This window comes from Papio anubis, unplaced genomic scaffold, assembly GCF_008728515.1.
Source record: "Papio anubis isolate 15944 unplaced genomic scaffold, Panubis1.0 scaffold221, whole genome shotgun sequence".
NCBI classification, from domain to species: Eukaryota; Metazoa; Chordata; class Mammalia; order Primates; family Cercopithecidae; genus Papio; species Papio anubis.
The window spans coordinates 30,183-46,011 of NW_022162253.1; the positions used below are offsets into that span (position 1 = coordinate 30,183).

The 15,829-nt window shown below is 40.3% G+C and overlaps 1 pseudogene; it reads left to right on the forward strand.

The window, feature by feature from the left end:
• The first annotated feature begins 10,245 nt into the window (after positions 1 to 10,245).
• Positions 10,246 to 12,938, forward strand: LOC101019642 (annotated as a pseudogene).
• Positions 12,939 to 15,829: the final 2,891 nt, after the last annotated feature.

Consider the following 15,829-nt stretch of genomic DNA (forward strand, 5'->3'; position numbering starts at 1 on the left):
TGCCAGAGCGAGACTCCGTCTCAAAAAAGAAAAAAAAAAAAAAAGAAAGAAATATGGTAGTATGTGAAAAGGTCAAATCTAAATTTGACTGGTTTACCAGAAAGTGATGGGGAGAATGGAACCAAGTTGGAAAACACTCTTCAGGATATTATCCAGGAGAACTTCCCCAACTTACCAAGACAGACCAACATTCAAATTCAGGAAATACAGAGAATACCACAAAGATATTCTTTGAGAAAAGCAACCCCAAGACACATCATTGTCAAATTCACCAAGTTTGAAATGAAGGAAAAATTGTTAAGGGCAGCCAGAGAGAAAGGTCGGGTTACCCACAAAAGGAAGCCGATCAGACTATCAGAAGATCTCTCTGCAGAAATCCTACAAGCCAGAAGAGAGTGGGGGCGAATTTTCAACATTCTTTTTTCTTTTCTTTTTTTGTCATTTACATCAGGTATTTTTATTATTACTATACTTTAAGTTCTAGGGTACATGTGCATAACGTGCAGGCTTGTTACATATGTATATTTGTGCCATGTTGGTGTGGGGCACCCATCAACTCGTCAGCACCCATCAACTCGTCATTTACATCAGGTATAACTCCCAATGCAATCCCTCCCCACTCCCCACTCTCCATGATAGGCCCTGGTGTGTGATGTTCCCCTTCCCGAGTCCAAGTGATCTCATTGTTCGGTTCCCACCTATGAGTGAGAACATGCGGTGTTTGGTTTTCTGTTCTTGTGATAGTTTGCTAAGAATGATGGTTTCCAGCTGCATCCATGTCCCTACAAAGGACACAAACTCATCGTATTTTATGGCTGCATAGTATTCCATGGTGTATATGTGCCACATTTTCTTAATCCAGTCTGTCACTGATGGACATTTGGGTTGATTCCAGGTCTTTGCTATTGTGAATAGTGCCGCAATAAACATACGTGTGCATGTGTCTTTATAGCAGCATGATTTATAATCCTTTGGGTATATACCCAGTAATGAGATGGCTGGGTCATATGGTATTTCTAGTTCTAGATCCTTGAGGAATCGCCACTCTGTCTTCCACAATGGTTGAAGTAGTTTACAGTCCCACAAACAGTGTAAAAGTGTTCCTATTTCTCCACATCCTCTCCAGCACCTGCTGTTTCCTGAGTTTTTAATGATTGCCATTCTAACTGGTGTGAGATGGTATCTCATTGTGGTTTTGATTTGCATTTCTCTGATGGCCAGTGATGATGAGCATTTTTTCATGTGTCTGTTGGCTGTATGAATGTCTTCTTTTGAGAACTGTCTGTTCATATCCTTTGCCCACTTTTTGATGGGGTTGTTTGTTTTTTCCTTGTAAATTTGTTTGAGTTCTTTGTAGATTCTGGATATTAGCCCTTTATCAGATGAGTAGATTGCAAAAATTTTCTCCCATTCTGTAGGTTGCCTGTTCACTCTGATGGTAGTTTCTTTTGCTGTGCAGAAGCTTTTTAGTTTAATGAGATCCCATTTGTCAATTTTGGCTTTTGCTGTCGTTGCTTTTGGTGTTTTAGACATGAAGTCTTTGCCCATGCCTATGTCCTGAATGGTACTACCTAGGTTTTCTTCTAGGGTTTTTATGGTATTAGGTCTAACATTTAAGTCTCTAATCCATCTTGAATTAATTTTCGTATAAGGAGTAAGGAAGGGATCCACTTTCAGCTTTCTACTTATGGCTAGCCAATTTTCCCAGCACCATTTATTAAATAGGGAATCCTTTCCCCATTTCTTGTTTCTCTCAGATTTGTCAAAGATGAGATGGCTGTAGATGTGTGGTATTATTTCTGAGGACTCTGTTCTGTTCCATTGGTCTATATCTCTGTTTTGGTACCAGTACCATGCTGTTTTGGTTACTGTAGCCTTGTAGTATAGTTTGAAGTCACATAGCGTGATGCCTCCCGCTTTCTTCTTTTGACTTAGGATTGTCTTGGCAATTTGGGCTCTTTTTTGCTTCCATATGAACTTTAAAGCAGTTTTTTCCAATTCTGTGAAGAAACTCATTGGTAGCTTGATGGGGATGGCATTGAATCTATAAATAACCTTGGGCAGTATGGCCATTTTCACGATATTGATTCTTCCTATCCATGAGCATGGTATGTTCTTCCATTTGTTTGTGTCCTCTTTTATTTCACTGAGCAGCGGTTTGTAGTTCTCCTTGAAGAGGTCCTTTACATCTCTTGTAAGTTGGATTCCTAGGTATTTTATTCTCTTTGAAGCAATTCTGAATGGAAGTTGATTCATGATTTCCTCTCTGTTTGTCTGTTACTGGTGTATACGAATGCTTGTGATTTTTGCACATTAATTTTGTATCCTGAGACTTTGCTGAAGTTGTTTATCAGCTTAAGGAGATTTTGGGCTGAGACAATGGGGTTTTCTAAATATACAATCATGTCATCTGCAAAGAGTGACAATTTTACTTCTTCTTTTCCTAACTGAATACCCTTGATTTCTTTCTCTTGACTGATTTCCCTAGCCAGAACTTCCAACACTATGTTGAATAGGAGTGGTGAGAGAGGACATCCCTGTCTTGTGCCAGTTAAAAGACACAGACTGGCAAACTGGATAAAGAGTCAAGACCCATTAGTCTGCTGTATTCAGGAGACCCATCTCACACGCAGAGACATACATAGGCTCAAAATAAAGGGACAGAGGAAGATTTGCCAAGAAAATGGAGAACAAAAAAAAGCAGGGGTTGCAATACTAGTGTCTGATAAAACAGACTTTAAACCATCAAAGATCAAAAGAGACAAAGAAGGCGATCACATAATGGTAAAAGGATCAATTCAACAGGAAGAGCTAACTATCCTAAATATATATGCACCCAATACAGGAGCACCCAGATTCATAAAGCAAGTCCTTAGAGACTTACAAAGAGACTTAGACTCCCATACAATAACAATGGGAGACTTCAACAACCCACTGTCAACATTAGACAGATGAACGAGACAGAAAGTTAACAAGGATATCCAGGAATTGAACTCATCTCTGCAGCAAGCAGACCTAATAGACATCTATAGAACTCTCCACCCCAAATCAACAGAATATACATTCTTCTCAGCACCACATCGTACTTACTCCAAAACTGACCACATAATTGGAAGTAAAGCACTCCTCAGCAAAGGTACAAGAACAGAAATTATAACAAACTGTCTCTCAGACCACAGTGCAATCAAACTAGAACTCAGGACTAAGAAACTCAATCAAAACCGCTCAACTACATGGAAACTGAACAACCTGCTCCTGAATGACTACTGGGTACATAACGAAATGAAGGCAGAAATAAAGATGTTCTTTGAAACCAATGAGAACAAAGATACAACATACCAGAATGTCTGGGACACATTTAAAGCAGTGTGTAGAGGGAAATTTATAGCACTAAATGCCCACAAGAGAAAGCAGGAAAGATCTAAAATTGACACTCTAACATCGCAATTAAAAGAACTAGAGAAGCAAGAGCAAACACATTTGAAAGCTAGCAGAAGGCAAGAAATAACTAAGATCAGAGCAGAACTGAAGGAGATAGAGACACAAAAAACCCTCCAAAAAATCAATGAATCCAGGAGTTGGTTTTTTGAAAAGATCAACAAAATTGACAGACCACTAGCAAGACTAATAAAGAAGAAAAGAGAGAAGAATCAAATCGACGCAATTAAAAATGATAAAGGGGATATCACCACCGACCCCACAGAAATACAAACTACCATCAGAGAATACTATAAACACCTCTACGCAAATAAACTGGAAAATCTAGAAGAAATGGATAATTTCCTGGACACTTACACTCTTCCAAGACTAAACCAGGAAGAAGTTGAATCCCTGAATAGACCAATAGCAGGCTCTGAAATTGAGGCAATAATTAATAGCCTACCAACCAAAAAAAGTCCAGGACCAGATGGATTCACAGCTGAATTCTACCAGAGGTATAAGGAGGAGTTGGTACCATTCCTTCTGAAACTATTCCAATCAATAGAAAAAGAGGGAATCCTCCCTAACTCATTTTATGAGGCCAACATCATCCTGATACCAAAGCCTGGCAGAGACACAACAAAAAAAGAGAATTTTAGACCAATATCCCTGATGAACATCGATGCAAAAATCCTCAATAAAATACTGGCAAACCGGATTCAGCAGCACATCCAAAAGCTTATCCACCATGATCAAGTGGGCTTCATCCCTGGGATGCAAGGCTGGTTCAACATTTGCAAATCAATAAACATAATCCAGCATATAAACAGAACCAAAGACAAGAGCCACATGATTATCTCAATAGATGCAGAAAAGGCTTTTGACAAAATTCAACAGCCCTTCATGCTAAAAACGCTCAATAAATTCGGTATTGATGGAACGTCCCTCAAAATAATAAGAGCTATTTATGACAAACCCACAGCCAATATCATACTGAATGGGCAAAAACTGGAAAAATTCCCTTTGAAAACTATTTTCAACATTCTTAAAGGAAATAATTTTCAATCCAGAGTTTCATATCCAGCCAAACTAAGCTTCATGAGCAAAGGATACATAAAATCTTTTACAAACAAGCAAATGCTGAGAGATTCTGTCACCTGTAGGCCTGCGTTACAAGAGCTCCAGAAGGAAGCACTAAACATGGAAAGAGACAACCAGTACCAGGCACTGCAAAAAACATAACAAATTGTAAAGAACATTGACAATATGAAGAAACTGCATCAACTAACAGGCAAAACAACCAGCTAGCATCATAATGAGAGGATCAAATTCACACATAAAAATATTAACCTTAAATATTCACAAACTAAATGCCCCAATTAAAAGACACAGACTGGCAAATTGGATAAAGAATCCAGACCCAACAGTGTGCTATATTCAGAAGACCCATCTTCCATGCAAAGACACACACAGGCTCAAAATAAAAGGATGGAGGAATATTTATGAAGAAAGTAAAAAACATAAAAAAGGAGAAGTTGCAATCCTAATCTCTGATAAACCAGACTTTAAGCCAACAAAGATCAAAAGAGACAAAGAAGGACATTACATAATGGGAAAGGGATTAATGAAACAAGAAGAGCTATCTCTCCTAAATATACATGCACCCAATACAGGAACAACCAGATTCATAAAGCAAGTTCTTAGAGACCTATAAGGAGACTTAGACTCCCACACAATAATAGTTGGAGACTTTAACACCCCACGGTCATTATGAGACATATCAACGAGACGGAAAATTAACAAGGATATTCAGGACTTGAAGTCAGCTCTGAACGAAGTAGACCTAATACCCAGGTACAGAACACTCCACGTCAAATCAACAGAATGCATATTCTTCTCAGTACCTCATAGCACTTTTTCTAAAATTGATCACATAATTGGAAGTAAAACACTCCTAAGGAAACGCAAAAGATCAGAAATCATAACAAACAGTCTCTCAGACCACAGTGCAATCAAATTAGAACTCAAAATTAAGAACCTCGCTCAAAACTGCACAATTACATGAAAAGTGAACAATCCACTCTTGAATGACTACTGGGTAAATAACAAAAAGTAGACAGAAATAAAGATAGTCTTTGAAACCAATGAGAGCAAAGACACAACGTACAAGAATCTCTGGAACACATTTAAAGCAGTGTCTAGAGGGAAATTTACAGCACTAAATGGCTATAAGAGAAAGCAGGAAAGATTTAAAATTGACACCTTTACATCAAAATTAAAAGAACTAGAGAAGTAACTGAAAACAAATTCAAAGGCTAGCAGAAGACATGGAATAACTTAGATCAGAGCAGAACTGAAGGAGATAGAGACACAAAAAAAAAACTCTTCAAAAAATCAATGAATGCAGGAGCTGTTTTTTGAAAAGATTAACAAAATAGATTGACCACCAGCCAGACCAATAACGAAGAAAACAGAGAAGAATCAAATAGACACAATAAAAAATGATATAGGGGATATCACCACCAATCCCACAGAAATACAAACTACCATCAGAGATTACTATAAACACATCTATGCAAATAAACTAGAAAATCAAGAAGAAATGGATAAATTCCTGGACATATACACCCTCTCAAGTCTAAACCAGGAAGAAGTCAAATCCTTGAATAGAGCAAAAGCAAGCTCTGAAATTGAGACAGTAATTGATAGCTTACTGACCAAAAAAGAAAGTCCAGGAGAAGATGGTTTAATAGCCGATTTCTACCAGAGGTACAAAGAGGAGCTGGTACCAATCCTTCTGAAACGAATTCAAACAATAGAAAAAGAGGGCTCCCTAACTCATTTTATGAGGCCAGCATCATCCTGATACCAAAATCTGGCAGAGACACAACAAAAAAAGAAAATTTCAGGCCAATATCCCTGATGAACATTGATGTGAAAACTCTCAATAAAAGACTGGTGAACTGAATTCAGCAGCATATCATAAAGTTTAGCCACCACAATGAAGTTGGCTTCATACCTGTGATTCCAGGCTGGTTTAACATATGCAAATCAATAAATGTAATCCATCACATAAACAGAACCAATGACAAAAAACACATGATTATCCAATAGATGCAGAAAAGGCCTTCGACAAAATTCAATTCCCCTTCATGCTAAAAATTCCTGATAAACTAAGTATCATTGGAAAGTATCTCAAAATGATCAGAGCTATTTATGAAAAACCCTCAGCCAATTATCATACTGAATGCGCAAAAACTGGTAGCATTCACTTTGAAAATGAACACAAAAAGGAATGCCCTCTCTCTCCACTCCAATTCAACGTAGTATTGGAAGTTCTGGCCAGGGCAATCAGGCAAGAGAAAGAAATAAAGTGTATTCAAATAGGAAGGGAGGAAGTCAAACTGTCTCTGTTTGCAGATGACATGATTGTGTATTTAGAAAACCCCATTGTCTCAGCCCAAAAATCTCCTTAAGCTGTTAAGCAACTTCAGCAAAGTCTCAGGATACAAAATCAATGTGCAAAAATCACAAGCATTCCTATACACCAATAGCAGACAAACAGAGAGCCTAATCATGAATGAACTCTCATTCACAATTGCTACTCAGAGAATAAAACACCTAGGTATACAACTTACAAGGGATGTGAAGGACCTCTTCAAGGAGAACTACAAACCACTGTTCAAGGAAATAAGAGAGGACAGAAACAAATGGGAAAACATTCCATGCTCTTGGATAGGAGGAATCAATATCATGAAAATGGCCATATTGCCCAAAGTAATTTATAGATTCAATGCTATCCCCATCAAGCTACCACTGACTTTCTTAACAGAATTGGAAAAAAACTAATTTAAACTATTCATATGGAACCAAAACAACCCTGCATAGCCAAGACATTCCTAAGCAAAAAGAACAAAGCTGGAGGCATCACACTACCTGTGTGAATGTACTTCAAACTATACTACAGGGCTACTGTAACCAGAACAGCATGGTACTGGTACCAAAACAAATATATAGACCAATGGAACAGTACAGAGGCCTCAGAAATAACACCACACATCTACAACCATCTGATCTTTAACAAACCTGACACAAACAAGCAATGGGGAAAAGATTCCCTGATTAATAAATGGTGTTGGGAAAACTGGCTAGCCATATGCAGAAAACTGAAACTGAACACATTCCTTACACCTTATACAAAAGTCAACTCAAGATTGATTAAAGAATTAAACATAAGACCTAAAACCATAAAAATACTAGAAGAAAACCTGGGCAATACCACTCAGGATATAGGCATGGGCAAATATTTCATGTCTAAAACACCAAAAGTAATGGCAACAAAAGCCAGAATTGACAAGTGGAACCTAATTAAATGAAAGAGCTTCTGGACAGCAAAAGAAACTATTACCAGAGTGAAGAGGCAACCTACAGAATAGTATAAAATGTTTGCAATCTATTCAAATGACAAAGGGCTAATATCCAGGATCTACAAAGAACATAAACACAATTACAAGAAAAAAAAATCAAAAAGTAGGCAAAGGATATGAACAGACACTTCTCAAAATAAGACATTGATGCAGCCATCAAACCTATGAAAAAATGCTCGTCATCACTGGTCATTAGAGAAATGCAATCAAAACTACAATGAGATACCATCTCATACCAGTCAGAATGGCAATCATCAAAAAGACAGGAAACCACAGATGCTGGAGAGGATGTGGAGAAGCAGGAATGCTTTTCCACTGTTGGTGGGAGTGTAAATTAGTTCAACCATTGTGGAAGACAGTGTGGCAATTCCTCAGGCATCTAGAACTAGAAATACCATTTGACCCAGCAATCCCACTACTGGGTGTATACCCAAAGGATTATAAATCATTCTACTATAAAGACACATGCACATGTATGCTTATTGCAGCACTATTCACAATAGCAAAGAGTTGGAACCAACCCAAATGTCCATCAATGATAGACTGGATAAAGAAAATGTGGCACATATACACCATGGAATACTATGCAGCTATAAAAAGGATGAGTTCATGTCCTTTGCAGGGACATGGATGAAGCTGGAAACCATCATTCTCAGCAAACTATCACAAGAGTATAAAACCAGACACTGCATGTTTTCACTCATAAGTGTGAGTTGAACAATGAAAGCACATGGACATAGGGAGGGGAACGTCATACACCAGCACCAGTTGGGGGTCATGGGCTAGGGGAGGGATAGCAATAGGAGAAATACCTAATGCACGTGAAAGGATGATGGGTGCTGCAAACCACCATGTCGCGTGAATACCTATGTAACATAACTGCACGTTCTGTATATGTACCCCAGAACTTAAAGTAAAATTTAAAAAATAAAATTAAAAAAAAACAGAAATAGAAAAAAAAAACTAAAACTTTCAAATGAATTCTACAACGTCTCAGTATTCAAAATGAACATAAAAATCATTTACACTTCTATGTATTAGCAATGAACACATGAAAACTGATATTAAAAGCACAATACAACTTATAGACTCTCAAAGAAAGTACATTACTTAGAATCAAGATTTGTTTGCGGAAAACTCCAAAATGTTGATTAAATTGAAGAAGATTTATACAGATGCAGAGACATCTGTTTTCATGGATCAGGAACCTCAAATATTATAAATTCATATATAGTTTTAATTTGTCTTTAAAATCCCAAAAAGATTGTCTTAATTTATTTTAAAGTTTTATGTGTACATAGTAGGTATATATAAATTTTTGTGGTATATGAGATATTTTGATACACGCATACAATGCATAATAATCACTTAATGGTAAATGGGGTATCTATTCCCTTGAGTACTTACTGTATGTGTTACAAAAAAATCCAGTTATACACTTTTTGTTACAGTAAATTATTTTGACTATAGCCACCTTTTTATACTATCAAATATTAGATATTATTCATTTTTTGTACTCATTAACCATTCTCAGCTCCCACACAGTCCCCTTAGTACCCTTGCAAGCCACTTGTAACCATCCTTCTACTCTCTATATCCATGTGTTCAATTGTTCTTATTTTTAAATTCCACCAATAAATGATAACAAGTGAGGTTTGTCTTTACATGACTGGCTTATTTCACTTAAAACAATGACATCCAGTTCCATTCATGTTGCATCCTGCTAGGATGAGCATTTCTCCTCTGGCTAGGTCTGGTCTAAATGCATCCTCCAATGTGCTGACTCTAACTAAGGCCAGCAGAGCTTTGCTCTCCACTATGATAGGACCCAATACCATTAAAAAGTGAGCAAAGGCCATGAACAAACAGTTCTCAAAAGACATACCTGCGGTCAACAAACAATTTAAACATCACTGATCATTAGGAAAATGCAAATCAAAGCCACAATGAGATACCATCTCCCACCAGTCGGAATGGCTATTACTAAAAAGTCAAAAAGTAACACATACTGGTGAAGTTGTTCAGAAAAAGGAAAGTTTTTACATGGTTGGTTGGAGTGTAAATTAGTTCAACCATTGTTGATGACAGTGTGGCAATTTCTCAAAGACCTAGAGAAAGAAATATCATTGGACTCAGCAGTCCCATTACTGGTTATGTACACAAAGGAATATAAATCTTTTTATTTTAAAGATGCATGCACGTGTTTGTTCCCTGCAACACTATTTGCAGTAGCAAAGACGTTGAATCAGCCTAAAAGCCCATCAATGATAGGCTGGATAAAGAAAATGTGGTACATATACACCATAAAATACTACACAGCCATCAAAAGGAAAAAGATCATGTCTTTTGCAGTGACATGGATGGAGTTGGAGGCCACTATCCTTGGCAAACTAATGCAGGAACAGAAAACCAAATACCATGTGTTCTCACTTTTAAGTGGGAGCTGAATGATGTGAACACATGGACACATGGGGAGGAAAAACACACACTAGTTGGAAGGTGAGGAGGGTGGTAGTAGGGAGAGCATCTGGAAGAAGAGTTAAAGGATGCTGGGCTTAATACCTGGGTGATAGGATGATCTGTGCAACAGGCTACATTGGCATATGTTTATCTATATAACAAACCTGCACATCCTGCACATCATTTTAAAGTAAAAGTTGAAAATTAAAAAAGAAATAAAGTGAACGAAGAAAACAAATTAGGAAGAAAAAGAAACGGGAGAGTCATGGGACTTGTCCCAGCCAGGTAAAAGTCTTCAGATGATTAAGAAGTAGAATAAAGAAAATGAAAAATGATGGAGTTAAAACGAAGGTCTTAATGCAACACTATCAAAGGTTGGATGGACAAAAGGGAGCCCCTTCTCATCACCTGACATTAAAAGGTCCCTAATCAGTTTGCTGTATTTCTCCCAGTTTGGAGAAATTTTAAAAAGCTGGAAGGGGCGCAGTAGCTGTGCATCCTGGTGCTCTTGACCTCTCCGCGTTTGCAGCCTAGCCCCAGTCAGTCAGTGCTGAGGACTTCAACAGTCATGTCAAAGCTCCATAGTGAAACCAGGACTGTGTTCATTCAGACCCAGAAGCTGCATGCAGCCATGGCTGACACATTCCTGGAACACACGTGCCACATGGACATTGACTGGCCACCCATAGCAGCCAGGAATACTGGCATCATCTGTACCATCGGCCCAGCTCTCTGATCTGTGGAGATGCTGAAGGAGATTATTAAGTCTGGTATGAATGTGGCTGGTCTGAACTTCTCTCATGGAACTCATGAGTATCAGTGGAGACCATCAAGAACATGTGCACAGCCACAGAAAGTTTTGCTTCTAACCCCCATCCTCTACCAGTCGGTTGCTGAGGTTCTGGACACTAAAGGACGTGAGATCCGAACTGGGCTCTTTAAGGGCAGTAGCACTCTAGAGGTGGACCTGAGGAAGTGAGCCACTCTCAAAATCATGCTGGATAATGCCTACATGGAAAAGTGTGATGAGAACATCTTGTGGCTGGACTACAAGAACATCTGCAAGGTGGTAGAACTGGGCAGCAAGATCTATGTGGATGATGGGCTTCCTTCTCTCCAGGTGAAGCAGAAAGGTGCTGACTTCCTCGTGATGGAGGTAGAAAATGGTGGCTCCTCAGGCAGCAAGAAGGGTGTGAACCTTCCCGGGACTGCCGTGGACCTGCTTGCCATGCCAGAGGACATCCAGGACCTGAAGTTTGGGGTTGAGCAGGATGTCGATATGGTGTTTGCCTCGTTCATCTGCAAGGCATCTGATGCCCACGAAGTTAGGAAGGTCCTGGGAGAGAAGGGAAAGAACATCAAAGTAATCAGCAAAATTGAGAATCATGAGGGGGTTTGGAGGTTTGATGAAATCCTGGAGACCAGCGACGGGCTCATGGTGGCTCATGATGATATAGGCATTGAGATTCCTGCAGAGAAAGTCTTCCTTGCTCAGAAGATAATGATTGGGTGCTGCAACCAAGCTGGGAGGCCTGTCATCTGTGCCACTCTGATGCTGGAGAGCATAATCACGAAGCCCCACCCCACCCGGTGTGAGGGCAGTGATGTTGCCAATGCAGTCCTTGACAGAGCAGACTGCATCATGCTGTCCAGAGAAGCAGTCAAAGGGGATTATCCTCTGGAGGCAGTTCGCATGCAGCACCTGATTGCCGGTGAAGCAGAGGCCGCCATCTAATACTTGCAGTTACATGAGGAGCCCCCCCTCCTGGCGCCCATTACCTGTTACCCCACAGAATCCACTGACGTGGGTGCAGTGGAGGCCTCCTTCGGGTGCTGCAGTGGGGCCATAATCATCCTCACCAAGTCTGGCAGTTCTGCTCACTAGGTGACCAGATACTGCCCATGTACCCCCATCGTTGCTGTGACATGCAATCCCCAGACAGTTTGTCAGGCCCACCTGTACCGTAGCATCTTCCCTGTGCCCTGCAAGGACGCAGTCCAGGAGACCTGGGCTGAGAATGAGGACCACCGGGTGAACTTGGCCATGAATGTTGGCAATGCCGGAGGCTTCTTCAAGAAGGGAGATGTGGTCATTGTGCTGACCAGTTGGTGCCCTGGCTCCAGCTTCACCAACACCATGCGTGTTGTTCCCGGTGCCCCAGCTCCAGCTTCACCAACACCGTGCATGTTGTTTCCATGTCGTGATGGACCCAGAGACCCTCTTGCAGCCCCTGTCCCTCCTGGTTCCCACTACCCATCTATTAGGCCAGCAACACTTTTAGAGCTCACCCTGGGCTGTAATGTGGTGGGCTGGGTCACCTGGGAAGATTAATGCCTTGCTGAAACATGGCTGTTTTTAGAACCTGCTCTTGAGTGGGACAACCCAGAGCTTGGCTGTCCATCATGTGGCCTTACCCAAGCAAGGGAAGAAGGAGGAATGCAGGACTGGAGGCTCCTGGAATCTATGGCAAAAAGGTGACAGCTTCCTTTCCTTTCTGTACTCTGTTCAGTTCCTTTATTAAATGGATGCACAGAGGACTCCCAACCCTGGCCCAGGGTCAGGAAACAGCCGGCAAGAGTTAGGGGCCTTAGGGCATGGGACTGTGGTTCCAGTTTAAGCAGACTCTGGCCCTGGCCCATACTTGCTTTCCCAAACTCCTGGGGCTCCCCTGTTTGCACCTGTCCCCACCCTCCACTCAGCTGTCCTGCAGCAAACACTCCACCCCTCACCTTCCATTTCCCCCCACTGCTGCAGCCACATCCAGGCCCGTTGTTATACAGCCTACCTGTATGTCAATAAACAGCAGCTGAAGCAGACACACGCAAAAGCTGGAAGACAGAGATTACAATTAAAAATCGAATCTGAAATTGCCTGGTGCAAGAGTAGGGCAGATTAATCAAGATAAAGATTGACAAAAGGGTCAGGGTCCTTTGACTCAACCCTTGGCTGGGGACCTTAAGCATTATGCACAAGAAAGGGCACAATTGCCTTGGGGTGGGGAAAAGAAGTTTCTCAAACTATAACATAAAAATGTAAGGGTTTACGGGATTATGAATGTTAGTATATTTGAATACACTTTATATGAAGTGATTGCATCTCTTTCAACTGATTGTATTATGGGAATGAACATTGTAGATTATTTGGGAATGTTTCCTCTACCTGCTACTGCAAAACAGAAGGCATTTAAATTTGCCCTTCAAGCAACATTATTTGGACATGACAAATGAGAATCTGTATGATTGCCCGAGTTCACACAGTGAAGAGTAGAAGCCAAAGTGCTGGCTGGTAATGACAAATTATTTACTTATTCCACTTGAAGGGCATTTACTGCCTTGGCTAAAGCTATCCCTATGACACCTGAAATCCCCATGCTGTATCAGGTGATGTCAGATACATATTCTAATGGGGATGGCAGTGTCCAGAAGAGGTTTATAATAAAATGAAAATGGATTATAGAGGATCATGCTACCTGGAGAATGCAAGGAGGAGATACTCTCAAGCAGGGATATTTTTTCTTCCACAACTTACTTGTAACTGTATGAAAAACTGCTAAATTCTACGGTACCTGATAAATAGCTCTCAACTGACCAACCAAGAGCTACTTGGTTCACAGATGGCAATTCCAAGGTAAATGGACACCATCCCCTTTAGAAGGCTGTTACTTTAGACCAAAAAAGGTAAAAACAGGCCTGCTCCATGAGCTGAATTGCATGTTGTTTTTTTAACAGTGATGGGAAAATTATACAATGGTACAAGCCCCTGTGTTTAAGTTTTTACTAGCCCTTGGGCAGTGACCAATAGCCTGGCTATATGCTCAGATAGCAGGGCAATGGGAACCTGGCCTGTTAAAAGAATGCCCATATGGAGCATGGCTCCATGGAGATTTGAGGGGTGCATTAAAGTAGAACAAGTCAATGACTATCAGAACTCTCTTCCAGGTTCAGAAAGTGACTGAAATTGACAAGCAGATATCCCCATGTGTTCCATTGAGGTGGTCATCTGGGTCCATCCAATAAGTGGATATGGAGTTATTGTAGCAGTGCAGAGACATGCTGAATCTAGACATGTTCCTTTTGAACCCTCTCAGGCACAAAATTCCAGAAAAAAACTCTTCCATTTCTCAGCAAGAGAGACAGAGGCTGCTGATTCCTATAGGACAGATTTCTCTGGTGGGAAGGCTCTGAACATAACTGGCAATTGAGACTGATGCTTGTATCCCTGAAGGGCTGAAAGTGGGTCTTGACAAGTATAGACACTAACTCTGAAGTAAGCTCTGTTTGTCCAATGAACAATGAAAATGCTCAGAGTGCCAAACAAACAAAAGACATTTCATGGATGTGGATGGCTGACTATCACTTTTTCAGACCAAAGAGCACACTGTACAGTCCATAAATTCCAACAATGGGCAGAGAGATATCCTCCTTAGAGTAATAGTTTGATGGAGAAGTACAACACGCAATTGGTTTCAATTGGTTGTCTAAGACAGGGGGAGATAAAGGAATAAAGAGCTGGCTTACATGCCTTCATTAGTGTGTGCTCACACTCAACATGAATAGGAATGTAGTGCCCCTGTTAGAGTTTTCTGTTTTATTTTGTTTTGTTTTGTTTCTGGTTGATCTGGGGGAAGAGATAATGGGGAAGATGCATGTATAATCATGCAGTTCTCACCAAGCGAGGAGTACACTGGTATAAAAACTATGTATTTTTTTTTCTTTCTTCCCAAATTATCTCAAAAAATGATTTTTGTCTCCTTTGCCTGATGCAGTGATCTTAGGACCAGGACTTCAAGTACAAGTGCTGCAATAGCAGGGATAATTTCTAAATAGAAAACTGTAACTATGCTTTTAAACTTTATGTCAAAATTCCTAAAAACACTATGGTGGTGGGTTGTGTCTTCACCATATCTAGCAAAATTGAGGCTAGCAGTGAGTGCAGCTATGTTGCCCATTGGTAAAAATAGCTCACTAATTCTGCACCTTACGCTGTCTGAATGGGAGTGAACTGAGGAGGAGCTACTTGCTAGACTTGTATTGCTACCTGCAATGTAGACAAGCACAGTGGTGATTCTAATGCCCCTTCCAAAAGTGAAAAAGTGTTAGTGTTAATGAAGAGAAGGGGAAATAGCAGCCAAGAGTAAAAAATGAATAAATGGGTTCTTCAATGAGGAAATTTATTTATTTATTTATTTTTAAAATTTATTTATTATTATTATTATACTTTAAGTTCTAGGGTACATGTGCATAACGTGCAGGTTTGTTACATATGTATCCTTGTGCCATGTTGCTGTGCTGCACCCATCAACTCGTCAGCACCCATCAACTCATCATTTACATCAGGTTTAACTCCCAATGCAATCCCTCCCCCCTCCCCCCTCCCCATGATAGGCCCCGGTGTGTGATGTTCCCCTTCCCGAGTCCAAGTGACAGACTGGATTAAGAAAATGTGGCACATATACACCATGGAATACTATGCAGCCATAAAAAAGGATGAGTTTGTGTCCTTTGTAGGGACATGGATGCAG